This window comes from Dreissena polymorpha, chromosome 6 (genome assembly GCF_020536995.1).
Source record: "Dreissena polymorpha isolate Duluth1 chromosome 6, UMN_Dpol_1.0, whole genome shotgun sequence".
NCBI classification, from domain to species: Eukaryota; Metazoa; Mollusca; class Bivalvia; order Myida; family Dreissenidae; genus Dreissena; species Dreissena polymorpha.
Genome location: NC_068360.1, coordinates 59,675,253 through 59,699,513, shown reverse-complemented (window position 1 = coordinate 59,699,513; position 24,261 = coordinate 59,675,253). Strand labels below are relative to the sequence as shown.

General features: G+C 36.5%; 2 protein-coding genes across 3 annotated transcripts in view; one reads left to right on the top strand and one right to left on the bottom strand.

The window, feature by feature from the left end:
• LOC127835189 (uncharacterized) overlaps window positions 1-10,180 on the top strand; it is a 41,037-nt gene extending 30,857 nt beyond the window's left edge. Inside the window, exon 9 of one of the 2 annotated variants that reach the window (XM_052361501.1) lies at window positions 924-10,180. The gene's annotated coding sequence lies outside the window, so the exon portion shown is untranslated. The remainder of the gene's footprint in view (window positions 1-923) is intronic. The other variant, XM_052361500.1, reaches the window with a different exon arrangement.
• Window positions 1-24,261, bottom strand: part of LOC127835190 (G2/mitotic-specific cyclin-B3-like) — a 284,803-nt gene that overhangs the window by 70,988 nt on the left and 189,554 nt on the right. The window lies entirely within an intron of this gene.

The following is a 24,261-nucleotide window of genomic DNA, read 5'->3' as shown; positions in this document are numbered from 1 at the left end:
AGGCTTCTGGGATGCCATACTCTCTTGCAGGGGTTCTAAAATGGGCCCCTGTCAGCAACACCTTTTCATAGGCTGTGTTAATGGAAGTAGGTAAAAAGAACCTGTACTTCTTTTGTGGGACCTATAAATAGTAATAAATGAAAATAAGTATTACACCTGACATGCAATTACCAACATGAACACTTGCTAGTTACAATTATATTTCGCATAACAAAAAAAAATATCCGGACTTCACATCAAATTTAACGCGTACAACTTTTCCAGTGTGAAAATTAGTCTATTTATACGATGTTCTGTCACATGAGAGTCACGTGACTTATGCATGAAAATAGTGAGCTTTCGCAGACGATACCGATGCATTTTCCCACGGTCTTATTTGCAAAGAAAATTTGCTGTAATGTGTTCAAAAGTTTTGCATTACGTAAAATACACAAAAATACATCAATTTTAAACCAATCAACCATATCTTACCTTTGAACCAGCTATTTTCCACATTACGAAGAACAACTCTAGCAAAATCGTCGTAGCGTAAAGTCTGATAGTGTATGACGTCAACGGATGTCGCTTATCTATCAAACAGAGGCAAATCAAAAATGGCGTCGAATAAGGGCAGCGTCGATTCGGGTCACTCGACGATATAAGGTCATAGCGTATATCTCTCAGATGCCAGCTTATTGAAATGAACTATAATCAAAAGGTTTGCTCATGCAAAACAAGCTCTAACAAAGTTCAGTGTAAAATATAATTTTTGCTTGCGTTATATAAATATATATATATAAGAAAAAACGGTGGAAACCACAATTGGGACTTTTTTGCTGCCATTAGGTAAAAATGTATAATTTTTGATATTGGTAATGGGGTCGAATTTCGGCCCCAACTTTACAAAGAAACCAAGACTGAAGTGTGCCATATTTGAATTTCAGGATAAGAATGCTGGAGAAGGATATGGAATCCAAAGAGCAGGAGTGGAGGCAGAAATACAAGGCACTGTGTAACCATAGATGATTATAGTAATCTGTAGGCAAATCTTGCCATTTCTGAGGACACTTTAAACAAGGAGCGAAATGAGTTTGCAAAAAGGAATTGTTTCTGCTGTTTCTGCTTGTTTGTTGATTGGTTTTAAACCTATTTATTTTAGCTCGATTGAACTGAAAGCCTAAGGCATAGGGGAACGCTCTCAATTTCAGGCCCTCTTGTCATGTTCTTTATTTTAGCGCCATACTTACCATTAAAGGGACTGTCAACCATGACGACGAAGAAAAGAAAAGTTTTTAAATACCGTATTTTTTACAATTATTAGTTTATATTGATTAAAATATCACGACTGGTATAGTACATTACTTTTAAAAAGTTTTTTTATTTTCAGTATATTCGGTAATAAATTTTACTGGGTATGTCTACCAGGTAACTACCAGTTAACTATAAATAACGCCAGTAAATTGATCATCATCGTCACTTGGTAAACCCAGGAATGCAAATTGTGCATGCGTAGTGAATTGTATATATTTTATATATAAAATGATCAATCAACCTGCGTTTTTTATTGTGTGTGTGTGTGTGTGTGTATATCGTTATGTCACCTATTTTCGCGATGTACTTTCAATTTCACATCGCGAAATTTTATTACCGAATATACTGAAAATATGAACGTTTTTTTAAGTAATGTAATATACCAGTCGTGAAATTTTTATCAATATAAACTAATAATTGTGAAAAAAATACGGTATTTTAGAGATTTTCTTTTTCCGTCATTTATGGTTGACAGTCCCTTTAAGCTCCCTTTTTCATTCAAATACAAAAAGCAAGCCGTAACTTAAACTGATTGTAAGATCTTTTGCCAATTGTTTTTTCAAAATGTTTCTTTTTGAATATTAAATGTACTATAACAATTATGAATACCGTGCTTTATCATTTATTACGCACAACCATGTATAACGTGCACCCAATTTTTAGCTCACCTGAGCACAATTTGCTCATGGTGAGCTTTTGTGATCGGCTTATGTCCGTCGTCCGTCGTGCGGCGTCAACATTTGCCTTGTTAATACTATAGAGGCCATATTTATTGTCGAATCTTCATGAAATTTGATCTTAAAGACATCTTGGATGAGTTCGAAAATGGTTATGTTTGCTTGAAAAACATGGCTGCCAAGGGGCGAGGCATTTTTTCCTTATATGGCTATAGAAAAACCTTATTAACACTCTAGAGGCCACATTTATTGAAACTTGGTCAGAAGATTCTACCCAATTATATCTTGGACGAGTTTGAAAATGGTTTGGGTTGGTTGAAAAACATGGCCACCAGGGGGCGGGGCATTTTTCCTTATAGGGCTATAGTAAAACCTTGTTAACACTCTAGAGGCCACATTTATTTTCCGATCATCATGAAACTTGGTCAGAAGATTTGTCCCAATGATATCTTGGAAAAGTTGAAAAATGGTTTGGGTTGCTTTAAAAACATGGCCAATAGGGGGCGGGGCATTTTGCCTTATATGGCTATAACTGGCTTTAGTAAAACCTTGTTAACACTCTAGAGGCCACATTAATTTTTTGAAATTGGTCAGAAGATTTTTCCAAATGATATCTTAATTAAGTTTAAAAATGGTATCGGTTGGTTGAAAAACATGGCCGCCATTTATTTTCCGATCTTCGTGAAACTTGGTTAGACGATTGGTCACAAGGATATTTTGGATGAGTTCGAAAATGGTTACGTTTGCTTCAAAAACATGGCTGCCAAGGGGCATTTTTCATTATATGGCTTTATATATGGCTTTAGTAAAACCTAGTTAACACTCTAGAGGCTATATTTATTGTCCAATCTTCATGAAATCTTCAGAGGATTGGTCTCAATAATATTTTGGATGAGTTCGAAAATGGTTACGTTTACTTGAAAAACATGGCTGCCAAGGGGCTATAATAAAACCTTTTAAGCACTCTAGAGGCCACATTTATTGTCCAATCTTCATGAAACTTGGTCAGAAGATTTGTCCTACTGATATTTTGGATAAGTTTGAAAAGGATTCCGGTTGGTTGAAAAACATGTCCGCCAAGGGGGCGGGGTATTTTTCCTTATATGGCTTTAGTAAAACCTTGTTTACACTCTAGAGGTCACATTTATTTTCCGATCATCATGAAACTTGGTCTGGAGATTTATCCCTATGATATCTTGGACAAGTTCGAAAATATGTGTTTCCAGTTGTTTTAAAAACATGGCCACCAGGGGGCGTAGCATTCTTCCTTATATGGCTATATATGGCTTTCGAAATTTCTATAGTGGCCACATTTATTGTTCCACTTCATGAAACTTGGTCAGAAGATTCATCCTAATTATATCTTGGATGAGTTTGAAAATGGTTCGGGTTGGTTGAAAAACATGTACACCAGGGGGCGGGGCATTTTTCTCTCTTGCTGCCACATTTATTGTCCGACCATCATGAAACTTGGTCACAAGATTTGTCCCAATGATATCTTAGATGAGTTAAAAAATAGTTTTGGTTGGTTGAAAAACATAGGCACAAGTGGGCGTTGCATTTTAAGCTCACCTGATTGCTCAGGTGAGCGTTTTGTGATCGGTCTTTGTCCGTCGTCTGTCCGTCCATTCGTCCACATTTGTTCGTCAACACCAGAGGCCACATTTCTTGTCCGATCTTCATGAAACTTTGTCAGAAGCTTTGTCTCAATGATATCTCGGTCAAGTTCGAAACTGAGTCGTGCCGGGTCAAAAACTAGGTCACAAGGTAAAAAAAACAACAACAAAAAACTTGTAAACACTCTAGAGGCCACATTTATTGTCTGATCTTAATGAAACTTGGTCAGAAGCTTTGTCCCAATGATATCTCGGTTCATATTGAAACTGGGTCATGCCGGGTCAAAAACTAGGTCACTAGGTCAAAAAAAGAAAAACCTTGTATACACTGTAGAAGTCACATTTCATGTCCAATCTTCATGTAACTTTGTCAATATGTTCGTCTTAATGATATCTTGGTTGAGTTAAAAAGTGGTTCCGGTCCGTTGAAAAAAGATGGTCGCCAATGGGAGGGGCAGTTTCCTTATTTGGCTCTTGAGGAACCTTGCAAACACTCTAGAGGCCACATTTCTTGTCCGATCTTCATGAAACTTAGAAGAATTGTCCCAATGATACCTCGGTATAGTTCAAAACTGGGTCGTGCCGGGTCAAAAACTAGGTCACTAGGTCAACAAAAAGAAAAACCTTGTAAACACTGTAGAAGTCACATTTCATGCCAAATCTCCATGTAACTTCATCAAAATTTGTGTCTTAATTATATGTTGGTTGAGTACAAAAGTGGTTCCGGTTCGTTTAAAAAACATGGCCGCCAGTGGGAGGGGCAGTTTTCCTTATTTGACTATTGAGAAACCTTGTATACATTCTAGAGGTCACATTTCTTATCCGATCTAATTGAAATTTGGTCAGAAGCTTTTGTCCCAATGATATCTCGGTCGAGTTTGAAACTGGGTCATGCCGGGTCAAAAACTAGGTTAAAAAAGAAAAACCTTGTAAACACTGTAAAAATCATATTTCATGCACATTCTTCATGTAACTTTGTAGAAATGTTTGTCGAAATGATATCTTGGTTGAGTTCAAAAGTGTTTCCGGTCCGTTGAAAAACATGGCCGCCAGTAGGCGGGGCAGTTTTCCTTATTTGGCTGTTGAGAAACCTTGTAAACACTCTAGAGGCCACAATTCTTGTCCGATCTTCATATGAAACTTAAAAGATTTGTCCCAAAGATACCTCGATTGAGTTCGAAACTGGGTCATGCTAGGTCGAAAACTAGGTCACTTGGTCAAAAAAAAGAAAACCTTGTAAACACTGTAGAAGTCACATTTTATGCCCAATCTTCATGTTACTTTGTGAAAATGGTTGTCTTAATGATATCTTGGTTGAGTTCAAAAGTGGTTCCGGTCCGTTGAAAAATATGGTTGCCAGTGGGCGGGGCAGTGTAACTTATTTGGCTATAGAGTAACCTTGTAAACATTCTAGATTGCACATTTCTTGTCCGATCTTAATGAAACTTGGTCAGACGATTTGTCCCAATGATACCTTGTAAACGCACTAGAGGCCATAGTTTTGGTCCACTGATGATGGTACTTGACCAGGATGTTTTTCTTGATGATATCTATGCAAAGTTTGACATTGGTCATGTGGGGTCAAATTCTTGGTCATGCGGTCCAAATCTTACAAAAACATTGTAAACACATGTAGAATTAGCATTACTTGCAAATGTTTGCATGCAAAACCCCATGCAAATAGACAGTTCTCAATCAGAATTAATCATATGCTCACGCTGCAAAAGTAAACAGAAGAGAACCAATCTAATATGCTCTAGAGTACTGCATTTTCAACTAAGCAATGAATAAGGCCTTGTAAAAAAAGTAAGCTAACCAGGGCCATCTTGGCCCTCTTGTTCCTTATATGGCTATATGGCTATAATACAACCTTGTTAACACTCTAGAGGTCACATTTATTGTCTGATCTTCATGAAACTTGGTCTCAAGAAATTATCCCAATGATATCTTGGACGAGTTGAAAAATTGTTCCAGTTGGTTTTAAAAATATGGCCACCAGGGGGCGGGGCATTTTTCCTTATATGGCTTTTCAAAGAACTTGTTAACACTCTTTAAGTCACAATTTTTTACCAATCTTCATTAAACTTGGTCAGAGCACAATGTGCTCATGGTGAGCATTTGTGATCGCCTTTTGTGCGTCATGGGTCGTGCGGCGTGCGGCGTTAAAATTTGCCTTGTTAACACTCTAGAGGACACATTTATTGTCCAATCTTCATAAAATTTAGTCAAAGGATTGGTCTCAATAATAACTTGGATGAGTTCCAAAATGGTTACGTTTGCTTGAAAAACATGGCTGCCAAGGGGAAGGGCATTTTTCCTTATATGGCTTTGTATGGCTATAGTAAAATCTTGTTAACACTCTAGAGGCCACATTTATTGTCCGATCTGCATGAAACGAGGTCAGAAGATTCATCCCAATAATATATTGGACAAGTTTAAAAATGATGCCGTTTAATTGAAAAACATGGCCGCCAGGGGGCGGGGCATTTTTCCTTAAATGGCTATAGTAAAACCTTGTAAACACTCTAGAGTCTACATTTATTTTCCGATCTTCATGAAACTTCGTCTGAAGATTTGTCTCAATGATATCATGGATGAGTTCGAAAATTGTTGCGTTTGCTTGAAAAACATGGCTGCCAATGCTTGGGGCATTTTTCCTTATATGGCCATAGTAAAATCTTGTTAACACTTTAGGGGCCACATTTATTTCTGATCTTCATTAAACTTGGTAAGAAGATTGATCTCAACAATATCTTTGACGAGTTCAAAAATGATGCCAGTTGGTCGAAAAACATCGCCGCCTGGGAGCGGGACATTTTTCCTTATATGGCTTCGGTAAAACCTTATTAACACTCTAGAGGCCACATTTATTTTCCGTTCTTCATAAAACTTGGTGAGAAGTTTTGTCCCAATGATATCTTGGATGAGTTCGAAAATGGTTTTGTTTGCTTTCAAAATATAGCCACTAAGGGGCTGGGCATTTTTCCTTATATGGCTATATATGGCTTTAGTAAAACATTGTTAACACTCTAGAGGCCACATTTATTGTCAAATCTTCATGAAATTTGGTCAGAAGATTGGTCTGAATAATACCTTGGATGAGTTCGAAAATGTTTACGTTTGCTTGAAAAACATGGCTGTCAAGGGGCGGGGCATTTTTCCTTTAATGGTCATTTATGGCTATTGTAAAATCTTGTTAACACTCTAGAGGCCACATTTATAGAAACTTGGTCAGAAGATTTATTCCGATAATATGTTGGACGAGTTCAAAAATGATGCCGGTTGGTTGAAAAACATTTCCGCCAGGGGGCGGAGCATTTTTCCTTATATGGCAATAGTAAAACCATGTTAACACTCTAGAGGCCATATATATTTTCCGATCTTTATGAAACTTGGTCAAAAGATTTGTCCCAATGATATCTTGGATGAGATCGAATATGGTTTCGGTTGTTTTTAGAACATGGCCACCAAGGGGCGGTGCATTCTTCCTAATATGGCTATATATTGCTTTAGTAAAACCTTATTAAGACTCTAGAGGCCACATTTATTGTCTGATCATCATGAAGGTTGGTCAGACGATTTGTCCCAATTATATCTTGGATGAGTTCGAAAATGGTTCTGGTTGGTGGAAAAACATGGCCCCCAAGGGGAGTGGCATTTTTGCTTATATAGCTATAATAAAACCTTGTTAACACTCTAGAAGGAAGCCATAATTACTGTCCGAGCATCATGAAACATTTTCAGAAGATTTTTCCCAATGATTTCTTGGACAGGTTTGAAAATGGTTCCAGTCGCTTAAAAAAATATGGCCACTAGGGGGGCTGGACATTTTTTCTTATATGGCTTCATGAATCTTCATGGAACTTGGTCAGAATATTTGTTTAAATGATATCTAGTATGTGTATGAAAGTGTTTCTGGACTGTAGAAAAACGTGGCTGCCAGGATGTTCACTAGTCATGAAAGTTGGTAAGAACATTTTGTTATCATGACATCTTGGGCTGAACAGAACAGGTCAGTTCCTTTGAATCTCAGGTGAACAACTTTGGGCCTTTCAGGCCCTTTTGTAGTTGCACTTTTTGGGAGATGATTTTCTTGACCACATTCCGAAGTCACCGTGTCCAAAATTTATACATGTACCCACCAACAACACGCATTGTTCATTCATGATGTTTTAAAAAGGTATATATTGATAGAATTATACTGTTGTAATGATATCTTTCACCATAACCATCCTAGAGGCTTAAAAGCACCTTATATACCACTGTAGCACCTTTATTTTATGGTTATAATTTTGAGGTATCCTATGAAAAATCACCTGAATATGGTATACATGTACACCTTAAAATGAACACTTCATTTAGACAGGTAAATTGTAATTTGCTAACCAAGGTTGATGGTGTTGTATGACATATTATGCACTTGGAGACTTTTGTAAGGCAACACACACTCGCAGACTTATCTAATGCAACACTTTTCAAACTTGAATATCTCATTTATAAGAAGTGATTTTGGTTGTACATGTGATCACTTGTTTGATGTTGCATTTAATAAGACAAACAATTTAAAATTGCCAGGAATCGAAATGCTGTCTTTTTAGCTCACTTGAGCTTACCGTGCTCACGGTGAGCTTTGTGATCGCCTTTTGTCCGTCGTGCGTTGTCCGTCGTCCGTTGTGCGACGTCAACATTTGCCTTGTTCACTCTCTAGAGGCCACATTTATTGTCCAATCTTCATGAAATTTGGTCAGAAGATTGGTTTCAATGATATCTTGGATGAGTTCGAAAATGGTTACGTTTGCTTGAAAAACATGGCTACCAAAGGGGCGGGGCATTTTTCCTTATATGGCTATAAATGGCTATAGCAAAATCTTGTTAACAATCTAGAGGCCACATTTATTGTCCGATCCTCATAAAACTTGGTCATAAGATTCATCCCAATAATATCTTGGACGAGTTTGAAAATGATGTCGGTTGGTTGAAAAACATGGCCGCCAGGATGCGGGGCATTTTGCCTTATATGGCTATAGTAAAACCTTGTTAACACTCTGGAAGCGACATTTATTTTCAGATCTTCATGAAACTTGCTCAGAAGATTTGTCCCAATGATATCTTGGATGAGTTTAGAAATGGTAACCTTTGCTTGAAAAACATGGCTGCGAAGGGGCGGGGCATTTTTCCTTATATGGCTATAAATGGCTATAATAAAATCTTGTTAACACTCTAGAGGCTACATTTATCGTCCAATCTTCATGAAACTTGGTAAGAAGATTTATCCCAATAATATCTTGGACGATTTCGAAAATGATGCCGGTTGGTTGAAAAACATGGCCGCCAGGGGGCGGGGCTTTTTTCCTTATATGGCTATAGTAAAACCTTGTTAAAACTCTAGAGGCCACATTTATTTTCCGATCTTCATGAAACTTGCTCAGAAGATTTGTCCTAATAATATCTTGTTATCTCAGGTGAGCGACTTTGGGCCTCTTGTTTACACAAATCTGTGCACTTTGTGTTGTTTAAATATAAGGGAGTCTTTATTCTTTTAATACTTATGTCATAGTATTCAATATTCAGTGATTCATTTATTGAAAACAAGTCTGTATCTGTCATTAATGTTGCATTTTATAATAATGCTCATGGAAATGTTTCTATTTTATGATAAAATCTTGTAAATTGATACCAGCGTGAAATTTGGGAGGAAAATCAAAGTTAAACAGGCTGGTCTATGGCTACCCTAGCTGGCATTACACTCATTTCTTCATGATGCAACTCAAATTATGAACTACCTTACAAACTATGGTACACTCGCCTAACTCAATAACTTAAAACTTATAATAGGGACCTTTATTTTGATTTGTTGATCTGTTTGAGGTACACACATTTTATGGAAATCTTTTATCATACACTTGTGCTGTATGGAAACTAAAATATTGTTTTTGTTTGATATTTAGTTGTTAATTCATTTACTAGGGTTTTATTTTTATTTCATCTGTCAAGAAATCCATTTATGACATGTTTCTTGAATTCAAAAACAAATGTTTTGCAGCAAATACTTAACAACATGATGCAAATTAACTCAACGTTCTCAACAAATGTCTGTTTTCATTATGGCTTAAAAAGAAAATGTCGATATGAGAATTGCTTGTTCAGCATAACATTCTCAAGAGATTAACTACATTTGAATTGTCTTAACATTCACTTTTTATTTGTTTGCTAACAAAAAGTAATAAGTAATAAATAGTGAACTAAACTCTGGTCATTTGAAACTACTTGCAGTCAATATTTTGAAATAAACATAAGTTAGTTGATTTTAAATTATTTGCCACATTTTTGTTTAACTAAGTTTGTGCAAATAGGCATCATTCCTTCATTGTAAAGGATTTTTGTGAAAGCAGCAACATTTTGTATATTATGTACTACAAAATGTAGAAAATTATTATAAATTGTATCATTGCATATTGCATGAGGTTGTGGGATTTATTTGGAAACATGTATATACATGCAAAAATTAGAAGAATCCTTTGTTTATATTGATTTTCTATATTCATGTGTATTAATGGTGCATACATGCTGTTTCGGATAAACGGAATGTTATCGGAAGGTGACTGTCTTGTTTTGGTTTGGTGTTCCTTTAAGAAAACGGTTTTGAAATTGATTTGCCTATACTAAATTATTTAATGTTTAAAAATGAGAAAGTTCATTTAAGGTGGGTTCCCACTGTCGATCCGATCAACTCGATAATCCCGATCACTGAAATTTCCCGACCATACCCGACCAAGCTCGACTTAAAAGGGTATACACGACTTCTTCTCGACCTCTTGTCGATAACACACGACCCCCACACGACTCATTCACGACGTCCACTCAACCATCTTTCCGATTTCCGCTCGATCATCTCGACCTATACGCGAGCCTTATACGATCTCAGCTCGACCAAGTGGACCTCAGCTCGATCGCCACCAGATCTTCACACGACCAGATCGTGATGGTCGTACTACAGTCGTACAAAGCGATCTAAAATAACTCGGGTAGAGGTCGAGCGGATCGGGTACAGAGATCGTGTATGATCGAATAGCAATCGGAAAGTGATCGTGTACGGTCGAGTAGCCGTCGGGTAGCAGTCTAGTAAATCTGTACATAAAATCGAATAGAGGTCGAGTGGGTCGTGTTGCGATCTATAATAACTCGGGTAGAGGTCGAGCGGATCGGGTACAGATCGTGTAAAAGATGTTAATCCGATCGCCACACGATTGCTTCGCGATCAACTCGATCTTCTACTCGCCTAATACACGATCCATTTCCTACTCGACCGCTACTCAATATTTTTTGACATGTCAAAAATATCGGGTAGGAAGCCCGACCAATGCCGACCTACTCGACCGCCCACGACCACTCATGCCGACCGAACCAGACCAGTACCCGACCGCTTGGTTGGACTTGATCGAGTTGATCATATCGGCAGTGGGAACCCAGCTTTATTGCACAACTCTTGAAAGGAACAGACAAACTGAAGTTTTCAATCCCAAAGTGTTTTTAATATGTTTTAAGTTGCTTCCAACTTCATGCCTTGTTGGACTGCTAGAATTATGTGTATCCTGTCTTGGCTGTTACAACGTGAGCACATTTCTTTCTCATTGAAGTCGCGCAGTTTTTTTTTAATAAAACTTTTAGGGATGTTTCGTCATCCTCCCACAAAGGTTACTATGGTGACTTTTATTTCAATTTTTTTTAACTTGAATATCTCGGTTACAAATAAAGATTTTAATTTAAAAAATACACATGTGGATCATTTGCCTACATTTTGTGCAAGCTCACGATAAAATCATTTCATCCCTGACGATCGGACGCTTTAGCATGTGGAGAAGGTAGCCTGCAACATGCCAATTGCGCGGTTGCGCTACGGAATATTCATGCGAGCCATATTGTTACTTTATTTTATATTATATTTTCCTGGTGTAAGAACCTAGAATGGCTCACATGATAGTACGACCACACTGTCATCGAGGATGTCGCTTGAATTGTATTGGCTGTAAACATTGTCCGCCACTTGCCATTTTATAGATCTGCTGGCAATTAAGGTGTCAATTAGATTTCTACTTTCTATTTCAAATATCCGTTTGTAACAAATATCATCCAGTTGCACACTAACATAAAGTGCTAAACAAATAGTTGTGGGGCAGGTATCGTTTCGCCTTTTTGCACGTGGAAATGGTGAAACGCGATATAATTATATTTCGTTATTAGGAACGAATCGTCAACAAGAGCAACAGTTTTTTATATACAAAGCGGGGAGGCATGGCGTGGTCAGCATTCTTGACATGAATTCATTGGCTTTGGTGGTGGAAATGAAAGGTATGGACGTCTGTCTGGAGCACGGCAAGGAAATAGAAATATTACTGTGAAGACCACACAGAACTCTGCTGCACTACTTGTGCATTCAAAAACGGAAGTGTGCAAGTATTGATGAAATAGTCAAAATATGTGAAACAAAAGAACCGGTGTTTGGAACAAAAGAAACGGTGTTTCAGGCTATGAAACCAGCTTTGATGAAAATAGAATCTGAAACTGACTCTATTATTGTTGATTGTTAGCAGTCAGAACTTGAAGTGAATAAATCCATCTCTAATATTTCCGAAGAGGTAGGTAAAATGAAAGAACGTATTTTAAACCCTTGTGTGTTATTGTTGGGCGTTACGATTCCTAGACGCCACTATTTTATTGTTATTATTATTTATATTATTATTATGACACGAAACATTTACAGTATTAGACGCAGATAAATATCATGTTACATGAATATATAATAATTACGTTTGAATTATGGACAGCATTATGCCTAAGATACCCGAGATGAAGCTCGTAAAATATTTACATCATTTCCAAATTGAGTACGAAAAACGTGGTCGTTTAAAGTGCACTGCTTTTGCGGTGTATTGAAGGAACGGTACTATTGTATTTGAGATATGTTATTCATATGACAAAACTTGCGTGTAATTGTTAATATTTACAGCGGACCACAATGCAGACAATAAGTCATCTCAATTACGACCAATCACCCTCGCGCTGCTCGTGTATGCAGATATCACTAAGACTAGTGATGCTAAGGAGGAACCTTTCTTCACTGGACTGTACATTCTGCCGGACGGGAGACTGGTAGCCTTGGACAGCCAAAAACAAGAAATTCATCATACTGGATGAGCGGCTGCAAAGACTAGGAGCACCTTACACGTTCAAGAGATATCCACATTATGTTGCTTGGTTGCCTGAAATTCATATCGCAGTGACAATGACTAACGAGACTTTGAGTCTGCTTTCTGTTAGTCCTGACAATGCAATAAGTATAAACAGAGAAATTACCATCAACCCAGTTCTCTTCTGTATGCTGTGTAACGTCTTCAGACCTTGTTGTAAGTACGAATGACTATCCGATTCCTGCTAAAATCATATCACTGTTGCCTAATGATGTTATCGAGTCTGATCTTAAAAACATTGTTTTTCATAGGAAAACATATAAACAAGGTCAAAGTAAGTGTACCTAAGAACACGTTGGTACTGACTGACAGGATTGCTCACACAGTGTACATGTACGACACGGTGAATGGCACATCTAGGGCAGTCACTGATGAGAACATTAAGGAACCACGTGGTGCCTTTGTAGGGCCTGGTGACACGGTGTTGGTGTGCAGTAAGAACAAGAACTCCATCGTGCATTTGACAGTTGATGGGTACATAATCGGTACCTATCCTGTGGATATGGAGCGTCCTCATACATTATGTTTAAGCAAGAAAGCTTCTACGTTGGCTGTATCAAACAGCCTTTCAGGCAAGAAAAAGTTGCAGTTATACGAAATATCACGAACATAAAACGCTTGGTTAACATGTGGTTTGTCATACAATTTTATTCGTATGACATTAATTCAGATAATTAATATATTTTTGTGTGTTTTCGGCTAATCGAGTGGTAACGCCTTTTGATTTCAATAATCGGTTCGAAACCCGGTTGGATCAACCTTTCATACATTTTTATTATTGTTACAAAATTATAATGTTTGAGCTATGATAAAATCAAAATCAATCCGTATAGTCGTGGAGTGAGCGTTATGGAAAATATTTTCTGTTTAACGTGGAGCACATTGAGCAGGATTAAGAGCGACCATCGTCAAGGTAACATGGTTGTTTGACGTCGACGTAATAACAACATTGGACAAAGTAAAGTATAGTGTCTTAACCAGAGTGGCTGTTTTTGTATTTTATAGCAGTGATTTAAATAAAAATTAGCAAATAAGCTTGCATTAAATCAATCTATATTTTGTAGACATTAAAAAAGTTCTAAATAAATATAACGAAATGAGCTTTCCGCGGACTTTTACATTATTTCCCGTTTATAGACATACTAGATTCGCAAGTACAAATTATGTCAGATATTCGATCAAACTTGTATTAAAAGTTGTCAACTTTAACAAGGCAAGCGTTCTTAATAAAGTTATCAGCACTCAGTAACAGCTTCTCGTATTCCACTGCGCTCAAGGACTGATTGTTCTTTCGTAACCGAGGTGACTGCGGATCATGGCATTTCCTGTAACATCAAATGAGCCTCGCTCTGTGAAAAGGGGCTTTGATGCATGTGCGTTTAGTGTACTCCCTGATTAGCCTGTCCGCACAGGCTAATCAGGGATGCCACTTTCCGCTTAAACTGGATTTTCGCTAATAATAAGAGGAAACTTTAAAAAAAAAATATGAAAGCGGAAAGTGACGTCCCTGATAAGCCTGTGCGTACTGAACAGGATAATCTGGGACGACACTTGACGCACATGCATTAACCCCTCCCCCCCCCCCCCCCCCGTTCACATAGCAAGGCTAAAATACAACAATTGTATTCCTTGTCGAATGTGTACTTGGTAAAATCTTTATCTGAAGGTCGGCGACATTGAGTTGAAATAGACATTATTCATACGTGTACACTATCCGCAATTAAACTAATAATTATTTTTATCAAAAAGCTTTAGCAATTTTGGACCTGTATAAGTCTTAACATAAAGAATAATCTTTCAATTTGAATATTCAAGAATCGCCTCAGTTTTGAGTCAAACTTGACATTAACTGCCTCTATCTAAATCAATCTTTATATAGAAAATTATGTTTTGGACATTATCACCAGTGTTAGCTTCTCAATATTCTAACGCTGGACGTATTTTTCTTGGGTTTAGGTATACTCTTTATGATTAAGTAGTAGAATGGGTTGGTGAATACGTTCCAGAATAAAGAGACACGTGGACACCCGAATGTTTTTTTTTGCAGCGTACAGATTTAAACAGAGCTGAATACACTTATTTAATATCATAAACATAATGTCAACATTGCCATAATGATGATTACACAGAAATTACGTTACGCGAATTATATGTTGCGTGAACAAAATACACTAAGGAAAATACAAATACATTTTTATAGCATGCAGTAAACAGTTCATCTGAGTTATCTGGTCCGAGGTCAGAAAACGACAGAGATTTGTGATGCGTTGATAGTTTAAGCACGAAATCACTGTCTGTAAACAGCAAATATCTCCCAACGTGGTGTGCATAATGTGTGGTGTGGATCGTCTACAATAAATTAATTAGCCTCGCTCTGGTAAAACGCACAGGCTAAAAAAGGACGACACTTTCCGTTTTTTATATATTTTTTATTATTTTGGGGGGTGTTGGGGTTTAGAAGGGTCTTCTTAGCAAAAATCCAGTTTAGGCGAAAAATGTCGTTCCAGATTAGTCTTAGCGGACTGCACATGCTAATCCGGGGCGACGCTTTAAGCACACGCATTAAGCCCCGTTTTCCCCGCACGAGGCGCAATTTTTCAAATTCTATGTTAACATAAGGGAAGAGGTCCAGGGCAATTCACCAACATGGGAACCACGCGATTTTGAACTAGAAAAAAACCCTAATAAACAAAGGTATCCTACTAGATAAGTTGTTAACCGATGCATAATTCTAAAAATAAATAAAAGATTAACCACGATAAATGTAAAACTCATGTAATGACATAATATAGCGACTTATAAACAAGTATTTACCGGATGGTGTGGATAGCCGACTTTTCTGGCCAGTAATGAATGATTGGTCTGACTCCGGAATCAAGAAACGAAGATTGACCTTCATGTGTTTACACACCTACATAAATTAGACCGAAACAAAACTGCCCGGAAAATATGTTCCGCGTTCTAGGAAAAATGGGCTTATTGCAAGTGTGTTGACCAAGATTAGCCTGTTCAGTCCGCTCAGGCCAATGAAGAACGCCACTTTCCCCTTAAACTGAATTGTCGGTAAGAAGGCACTTCCTTAAAACGAAAACATCCATAATCAAATCCCTGAAGGCACTGAATTTGTTCGCTGTTGTATAATCTTAGACGCAATTCAGTTTTTAAAATTATGTTATAGCTTTTTATATCGCAAGTTTGAAATAACCACAACCCATTCACATTTATAAAGAGTGTGTCTTAAAACACAGGTCGAGATGTGTTTGTTTTTTAATCATTGATACAGCTAATCAGCGTGCACAGGCTAATCTTATTTGACATGCATTAAGCCCCGTTTTCCCTGAAAGCAGCCAATATGTACAGATTTCAATGATAAACACTAGACTGACCAACGTTGTCTTACATGCTGTTAAATACACACTATGTAGTGTACCAGTGACAACAGGCAGATGCGATGGTTAGAGCAGACGCTTTAAGCATTCGTCGTCTGCTTAATTTTACTGCAGTTATCCACACAGGCAGTCACGGGTTACGGTTCCTAGCGTAGCTAAGCCCACACTGATTTGCAAAATTGCGTCTGCACTATTTGTGAGCTAACGCTCACAAATAAAAACGGAAAGTGACGTCCATAGCTAGCCTGTGCGGAGTGCACATGCTAAACTGGGAGGACACTTTACGCACATTAAGCCTAGTTTTCTAAGAATGAGGATCATATACACTTTAAATGAAGTCTTAAATTGCAGCACACTTATTTACTGGTACTGACAAAGAAGGGGTTGATAAAACACTCTCTTCTTGGGGAGTTAAGAATTTTGCTCGCTCAGTGAACGATTTTATATGGGAACTTCTTTAATGATTAAATGTCGAGGTTCCCTTGACTACAACATAGAACCAAAGACAAGTGACGATAAAACGAATCCAGGCATTGATAATCAAACGTTCAGTATATTTTAAGAAATCAACAAAAGTTAGCATAACAGCCAACGAAACAATAGCGGATTCATAAAGACGCCTTTTGAAGTAAAGAAACAGCCAAAGCATCACTGGCAATGAATGTCTAAAAAAATATGAGCCAGTCTCGAAAAAAACAGGCTGAATGAAGTCCGCACGGGCTAATCAGGAACGATACTTTTCACATAGACTGGATTTTCATTTAGAAAAGACTTCTTTTCAACGAGAAATTCCATAGAAGTGGAAAGTATCATCCCATATAAGTCTGTGATTTTTGAATGACTAAACATAGTGTTTCATAACGAGAGGACCATGGCCACAAATGAGCTCACCTGAGCCTTAAAACACTAATCTTTTCTGAATGGTGGAGTTCAAAATAATTAAAGTTCTTTATGAATAAATATTGAATTTCTAGGCACATTTTAAATTTGGAACGAATCTGAGATATCGTTAGAACAAATGTTCTGACTAAGTATCATGTGGATTTTATTTGAAATGTGACTTCTAAATGTTAACAAGCTTTTTCTTTAATTTTACGCAGTCACTTAGTGTTTTTTTTCACATGACCCAGTCATAACCTAGGCCGAGCTTTTATTGGCACAAATAATTTGACAATGTGACTTCCAGAGTATTAACAGGTTTCACTATAAGGTTCATGTATGGAAAAATGTGTAAACAAGGTTTTACTTATTAGGAAAACCGCCTTGCCCCCAGGCGGCAAATTTTTCCACAACGGGCGTATTGTCGAACTCAGCTGAGATATCATAAAAATAAATGTTTTGACCAAGTTTCATGAAGATTGGAAACTGAATGTGACTTCTAGAGTGTTAATACCATTTTATTTGAGTCATACAAGGAAAACTGCACGCCTTCTGAAAACCGGAACAATTTATTTTTCAAACAGTTCTGACCAAGTTTAATGAAGATTGGACTAAACATGTGACTTCTAGAGTTTTGTTAGCAGAAATGCTAACCATGTGACCCCCGGGGCGCGCCCATTGGCAATATTTGAACAGACTGAGTAGAGGGCAATTACACGATGTTACATACTAACTATAACACATATGAACCTTCTGGTTTCAGATAGAACAAAATTTCAAGCTATTTTGTTCATAATTATAATATACATAGTTTTCCAATTTAATCTGCGTCCGTTTTTGGCCCTTAGTGCATTAAATAAAATGTATGGATATGTTGTATTTTATGACGACAATGATGGTCATGATGATACAGCTATTATTGAACACTCCATCCAACTCAACTAAACACAGATCACGCAATTAACTGTGTGTGTAGTGCAGCTAAATTTGCAGGCATTATCTAGAGCGTACTGTTACTAGCTTATCATTTGAATTTTCTACAAGATTTACCCATGATTTATTCAAGATCTTGTATGTATTGGATTTTGTTTTGCAAACGTTCTACAATAAGAATTGTGTAAAATTAGTCACAACGATATTCCGATATTATCAATTATTAATGTTTAATATAGAAACTTGATTTGGAGAAGTATTACTATATCTAGTTTTCATCAGATTTTGGCAATATGACAACATGACAACGACCATCCATGCTCATGCTTAGAGCGGATGTATTGTTTACCTATATAAGCAATCCTCGTAGTATCCCAAAATAAAACGACAACAACAGAACTTTCCAAATTTTTCCATCGTTTCGCGTCGCACGACGCTTGATAATTTTCAGGTTTTCAAATCATCAAAAGATGCATATAATAGATATTTAATAGCATGGTAAATGGTCGGTATTACTATTTCCTAAAAAATATCATAACTAAAACGAAAATTTGCGAATCTGAAACAACTTTTTTATTTATTTTGTCAATCTACCAATATGTTGGACGGCCCCTTTAAATGTTATTTCCTTTATTATTGCAAGATTGTGCAATGTGCCATATAAAGTTATAAAAATTACACATTCGACGTTTGTTTTTTAAATATCGGTTAAATAAATGTTACACTAAATAATATTACAGTACCGGGTAATATTATATTAGCTTAATAATAGTAATAATACATTATTTAGTAATTTTTATTTTACCAGAAATTAAATTAATACCACCCTTTTACATGTTTTTTTTAAGAATCATAACTTAATAAACCTCGTCTATAGGTTAGTGAAGGTAGGGGGCATTCTGACTTATTCCTTACACGTGTTGTTTTTAGTTTTAGGTTTTTACCCACACCTTTACTTGACTAAACGGTATACACGGTATTCAGGTCATAGAACAGATTATATTATATATTTAAGAATACATCTTATTTACTAGAAAACATTAACACACGCATACGCACATCAGATATATGTAAACACTTAAAAGGTAAAAGAAAAACAAACGAATATTTCGACAGGCACTACACATGAGCTTATTAATGAAGCAACATTTTGCCAGCTTTAAAAGTGTTGCTCAATAGCGGGCAGTTGTGCAAAATTTAGTTTATGACAATGCTCAATGATGACTTCGTGCAACCGCTGAATCATGGATACAAAATATATTAATCTAAATCCGGACATGAATTAACAACCAAAGCTATGTTTGTTGCGTTTTGTTTTTCTAATTTGATAAATAAAAAATGTCGAAGCGGAATCTTTGTGTTATTTTTGATGGACTCATTTTGCTCCTAACAGATTTCATGCCGGGTGATGGAGGGGACCACAACACAGAGGATTGCGCAGCCTTTTGCCTTGATTCTTATGATTATCATTGGTGCGATGTCCCCTGCTCACACCTCACATCTGTGCTGTGTGAAACCATGTACTAGACTTCATCACCCCAAATAAATGTGTATTGTCCATAAAGTATGCGAAGATCTATATTTTGTTCAGTTTTAATAGGATTCTTTGAACGTATACATTTAATACCTAAACGCTATTAAGAAAAGAACATTCTGTACATCAATTCCTTACTTAACAATAGATGTATACATTTATATTGTAAATACAAATTAATAATTATTACATATAAGTTATTATTTATACTATTTGATTTAAGAGAGCACGAAGAGGTATCAGTTATCGGATGAGGAGCACCATGCGCTGAAACACACAGTCCTAAGACTTTAATCAAGACTGTATTGGTTACTTGTTTGACTTGTAACATGGAAAAAACTGTTTTCATACGCATCTGGCTTTCTTGATTTTGTTTTTGTTCTATGAAACAAGAAAATAAGAACATCTGAGTGCTCCAAGCTCATTTTACTATTAGCAACGTATCTCGTAAGAAGCCATTGCAAGAATCAGGTTTTGAGTTACAATTTCACATTCTCTACAAACATCGTATTTGCATAGTTCCAAAACCACACAAGGAACAATACGTTTCATATAGTTTCTCCATTTCGTTTCAGAAACAACGCAGTATAAATTGTTTTGCAAGTTCGTTAATTCATTCGTAGGCTGCAACAGCTTGTCCCCGGACTGAAATTTTATCATTTATAAATCAATAAAATTAACTTGCCTCTAATTTCTATCATGTGTAAACGGCTTGTAGATAGTTATCTATTTAAACTTAACTTACAAACCAAGACAGTTTTTTCATCATTTATTATGTCCTTAAAAAAATCCACACACGTGTGTAAGTTATTGGTTAAACATCGCTTCAAGTATTTGCAAATTTATACCCTTAATGTTTGTAATTGTCATACGAATGTGAAAATGTAAACGTTGTCAATTGTTGTTAAATACATTAATTGTTTACGGTAGACTTTACTACTTATGTAAAAAGACGAGTACGAGTTAACCCGTTTCAATATAAGACTCCAATGGGTTTGAACTCCTTAATACCCCCTAGTGCGTTTGAAGTGGCACCAAGTTTGTGCGTGTGTGTGCATGTGATATGTACGTGTGTGTCTTGTCGATTGATTCCATGATATAACAAGGACCTATTTTTAAAAGACAGGTTATTCTAATGCTGGAGCAACTGAAGTTTCACTGTGTGTGTATTAGACATAGTTTAAACGTCCAGCATGCGAAAGTCTTAACATTTAAGAAAGCACACCCGTGTTCACAGTGTTATGACGTTATGATGAAAAAAATAAACAAACACTGGTGTGCAGTGATAATAACCACTCCATATTGCACCTAACTGTTGATTGTGTTATACTCGGTACCTATCCCGTTTGTATGCAGTGCTCTTAAAGATTGTGTATAAGCAAGAAAACTTCCACTATGGCTGTATCCAACTCCCTTGTCAGCAAGAAAGGGTTGCAGTTATACAAAATATGCGCATGAGTGGTCAGGTGGTCAGGACGTGAAAGTCTATAACGGACAATAGAAATATATTTTCGAGTGATTTAAAGTGGTTTTTTGTGTGCAATTTATCATAAAATGGAAAGCTGTTGTGAGGAATATAGTGGTATTAGTAGTGGTGATGAGGATTTTGACGTTTGTGAGGATATATCGCTTAAAAATCGTTTTGTGATTTCGGACAATGAAGAAAATGGCGGGAAATGGCAAGCCGTGACACATAAAAGAAAAAAGGCAAGTAGTAGTAGCAGCGAAAGCTTTGCTAACTTGTCTACTGATTAGAAACTAAACAGTATATTCGCTCAGTTAAACAAAAACTTTAAAAAGATAAGTGATGTAGAAAACGCGTGCAGGAGGGACGTTCAAAATGTGAACAAGTACTGTAGTGAACTTGAAAACAAAATTATCAAAATGGGACAAATGTGTGAGAGACAGGAGCATATGTCAATGGTATTGTGCTATAAATCAATAGACATTGAGGCACGGAGCATGAGAAACAATTTGATATTTTATGGAGTAACGGAAAGGTTGACGCACAAATTCGGAAATAAACACTTAGTACTTCGTTTTTGGAAAATGAGTTAGACATAAACACAGAAGATATCTTTATTGAGAGGGCACATTTGTTAGGACGAACGTCCCCGCAAGCATACAGAAATGGAAGTGACCAGAAACGTCCTTTATTGCAAGGTTTAGGGACTATAATGACACTGAAGTGATCATGAGAAAAGTATACCTTCTGAAGAACAGCGGCTTCAAAATTGATAGACAATACCCAAAAGAAATATCTACAGCAAGATCGGCACTGTACAAGTCAACAGAAGCAGTGGATGCCAGATCGAAGAGAAGAAATGTCCAGGTACGCTACCCAGCCAGATTATTTATTGACGGCAGGTGCGTAAAAGGTATGTTCCCTGACTGGTTCAACGTGCTAGGGACAAATAGACTCGTCGGATTTAATACGAAGTTAACAAAAGAAGAAGTCTTAGGCACAAAGTCAAAATCAAGGGCGTATTCCAATGAGACAATAGTAGACAATCTCGAAAGCAGCGTCTTTATTGAGGAAAACAAAGCATCATTCCAGACAAGACCCGCCCACACACATGTAAACAAACCGGAAACTAGGTCAGGCACGTGCGATGAAGTAATAGATTGTACAGATACTGCAAACTAACCCGAAAGTGCACAGCAATCCACATATCGTCAAAAAAGCACAAGTAAATATAACAAAACAACAAGAAATGATATCAATGAGACTTCTAAATGTAATTATCCAACACCTACAAAATCATCTGAAAACAACAATACGAGGAACAGCGAGCAAAACGTGCTAGCCATTGGCAGTCATTGTGATAAAAATAGCGTGGGGAGAAAGAAACTTTCTGTGGGATCCCAATCTTGTAAACAGCTTACGGCGGATGGAGATTCGAAACAAGACAATGTGAAAGGCCGCAAAACTGGAGTGACCAATCAGACACCAATAAACAAAAATAAGTAGGACAGCAATGAGGTCAACAACGAGATCAACCTGTGTTTACTAAATGTTCAAGGACTTATTGGTAAACAGTATAACAAACTTGACATTGCAGAAATAAAATTACTATTTAGTTCATATGACATTTTTTTAATTAAAATAAAAAGTTCCAAAAAAAGTAGTGGTGGAATAATTATGTATGTTCATAATAAACTGAAAAATATGTAACATTTATTAAAAATACAAGTGATTGTATAATGAGGATTAAACAAGATTGAAAATTGTTCTATTTGAACAAAAATTTATTGTTGTATTTAGTTTACAATGCACCACAAGGCAGTGGAAGTGAGTACCTTTAAGAAAATAATGCTTTTGAATTGATTACAGATGACATTTTTCATTTAAAAAATATGTCTGAGTATGAAATTGTGAATTCCTCATATGTGGAAATTGTAATGCTAGAGTTAAGGAAAGACCAGATTTTGTGTTAAATGACACTGTTCATGTCTGTGTAGAAAATTTGTTACCTGATGATTATGTACAAGATGTAACCTTGATAAAACTGTAAATGAGTATGGGAAGTTATTATCGGATTTGTGTAAAATGTCAGGTTTCAGAATAGTAAATGGTAGACTAGGTTAAGATAGATATATAGGAAAACACACATTTATAAGTTCACAGGGTTGTAGCACTATTGATTTTGTTCTCTGTAAAAGTAATAGGTTTCCATTGATTCATAAGTTTGAAGTTTTAGATCCTAACATTTTATCAGATCACTGTGTTGTAAAATTTAGTATTGAGTGTAAAACTGAGATAGAAACATATCCCAATAGTAATAGCCATATGGAAAATGATACCAAAAACCTACCATACACTTATAAATAGAATAATGAAAAGAAAATGGATAATATTAATTCGTTTACAGGGCCCGCAATCTATCAAATCTGCCGCCGAATTTCGGCAGCAGTCCCCCACCTGAAAAGTATATTTTTTTCCCCCCCAAAAAACTGATTTTTCCCCCTCAGAAAAAAAAATTCGCTGATTTATAGTTGAAAATTGACTCCAATATATCAAACTAGTATTTTAACCTTTTTTCACCCACTTTTATTTTGTGTTTAATCCGACATTCATAATCCAGTTTTGACCAGATTGTCTTTTTTCATTGTACATCACTTTAACACATGTGTACTGCGATAAACAATAACACCATTTGCCAAACATCACAGGTCATTTTGGGTGTTACCATTCTCTGTTGAATTTGCTTTGAACTGCCGAAACACACCAGTGCACACATGAAGGTGTATACAATTATAACTGTAAATTTCACAAGTCAATACTGACCTATCTCAACAATCTTTGCGCGTTAGATACAGTGTAAACTACTTGCTTTTAATTGAGAGGTACTATTAAAGCCCATGCTTTCCATGAGAACGAATGACGTCATTTTGTACATGGGTCTAATTTGTGCATGCTTTCGTGAACAATAAAACTTGACAATTGTTTTCGGATCACAAATTTAATTATACGCATTTGAAAATACTTACATGGAATAATTAATGTTATGGATATAACACATACTTCAATAAGGAAGGTAAATAGCGTGTTTTGAGATTGCCAAACTAAGCTAATACATACATACACATGCATGAGTAACCTGACAATTTGTGTCTTGTTCTGATAAAACTGGGCTTAATCCGTGTGCGTAAAGTGTCGTCCCAGATTAGCCTGTGCGGACGACACTTTCCGCT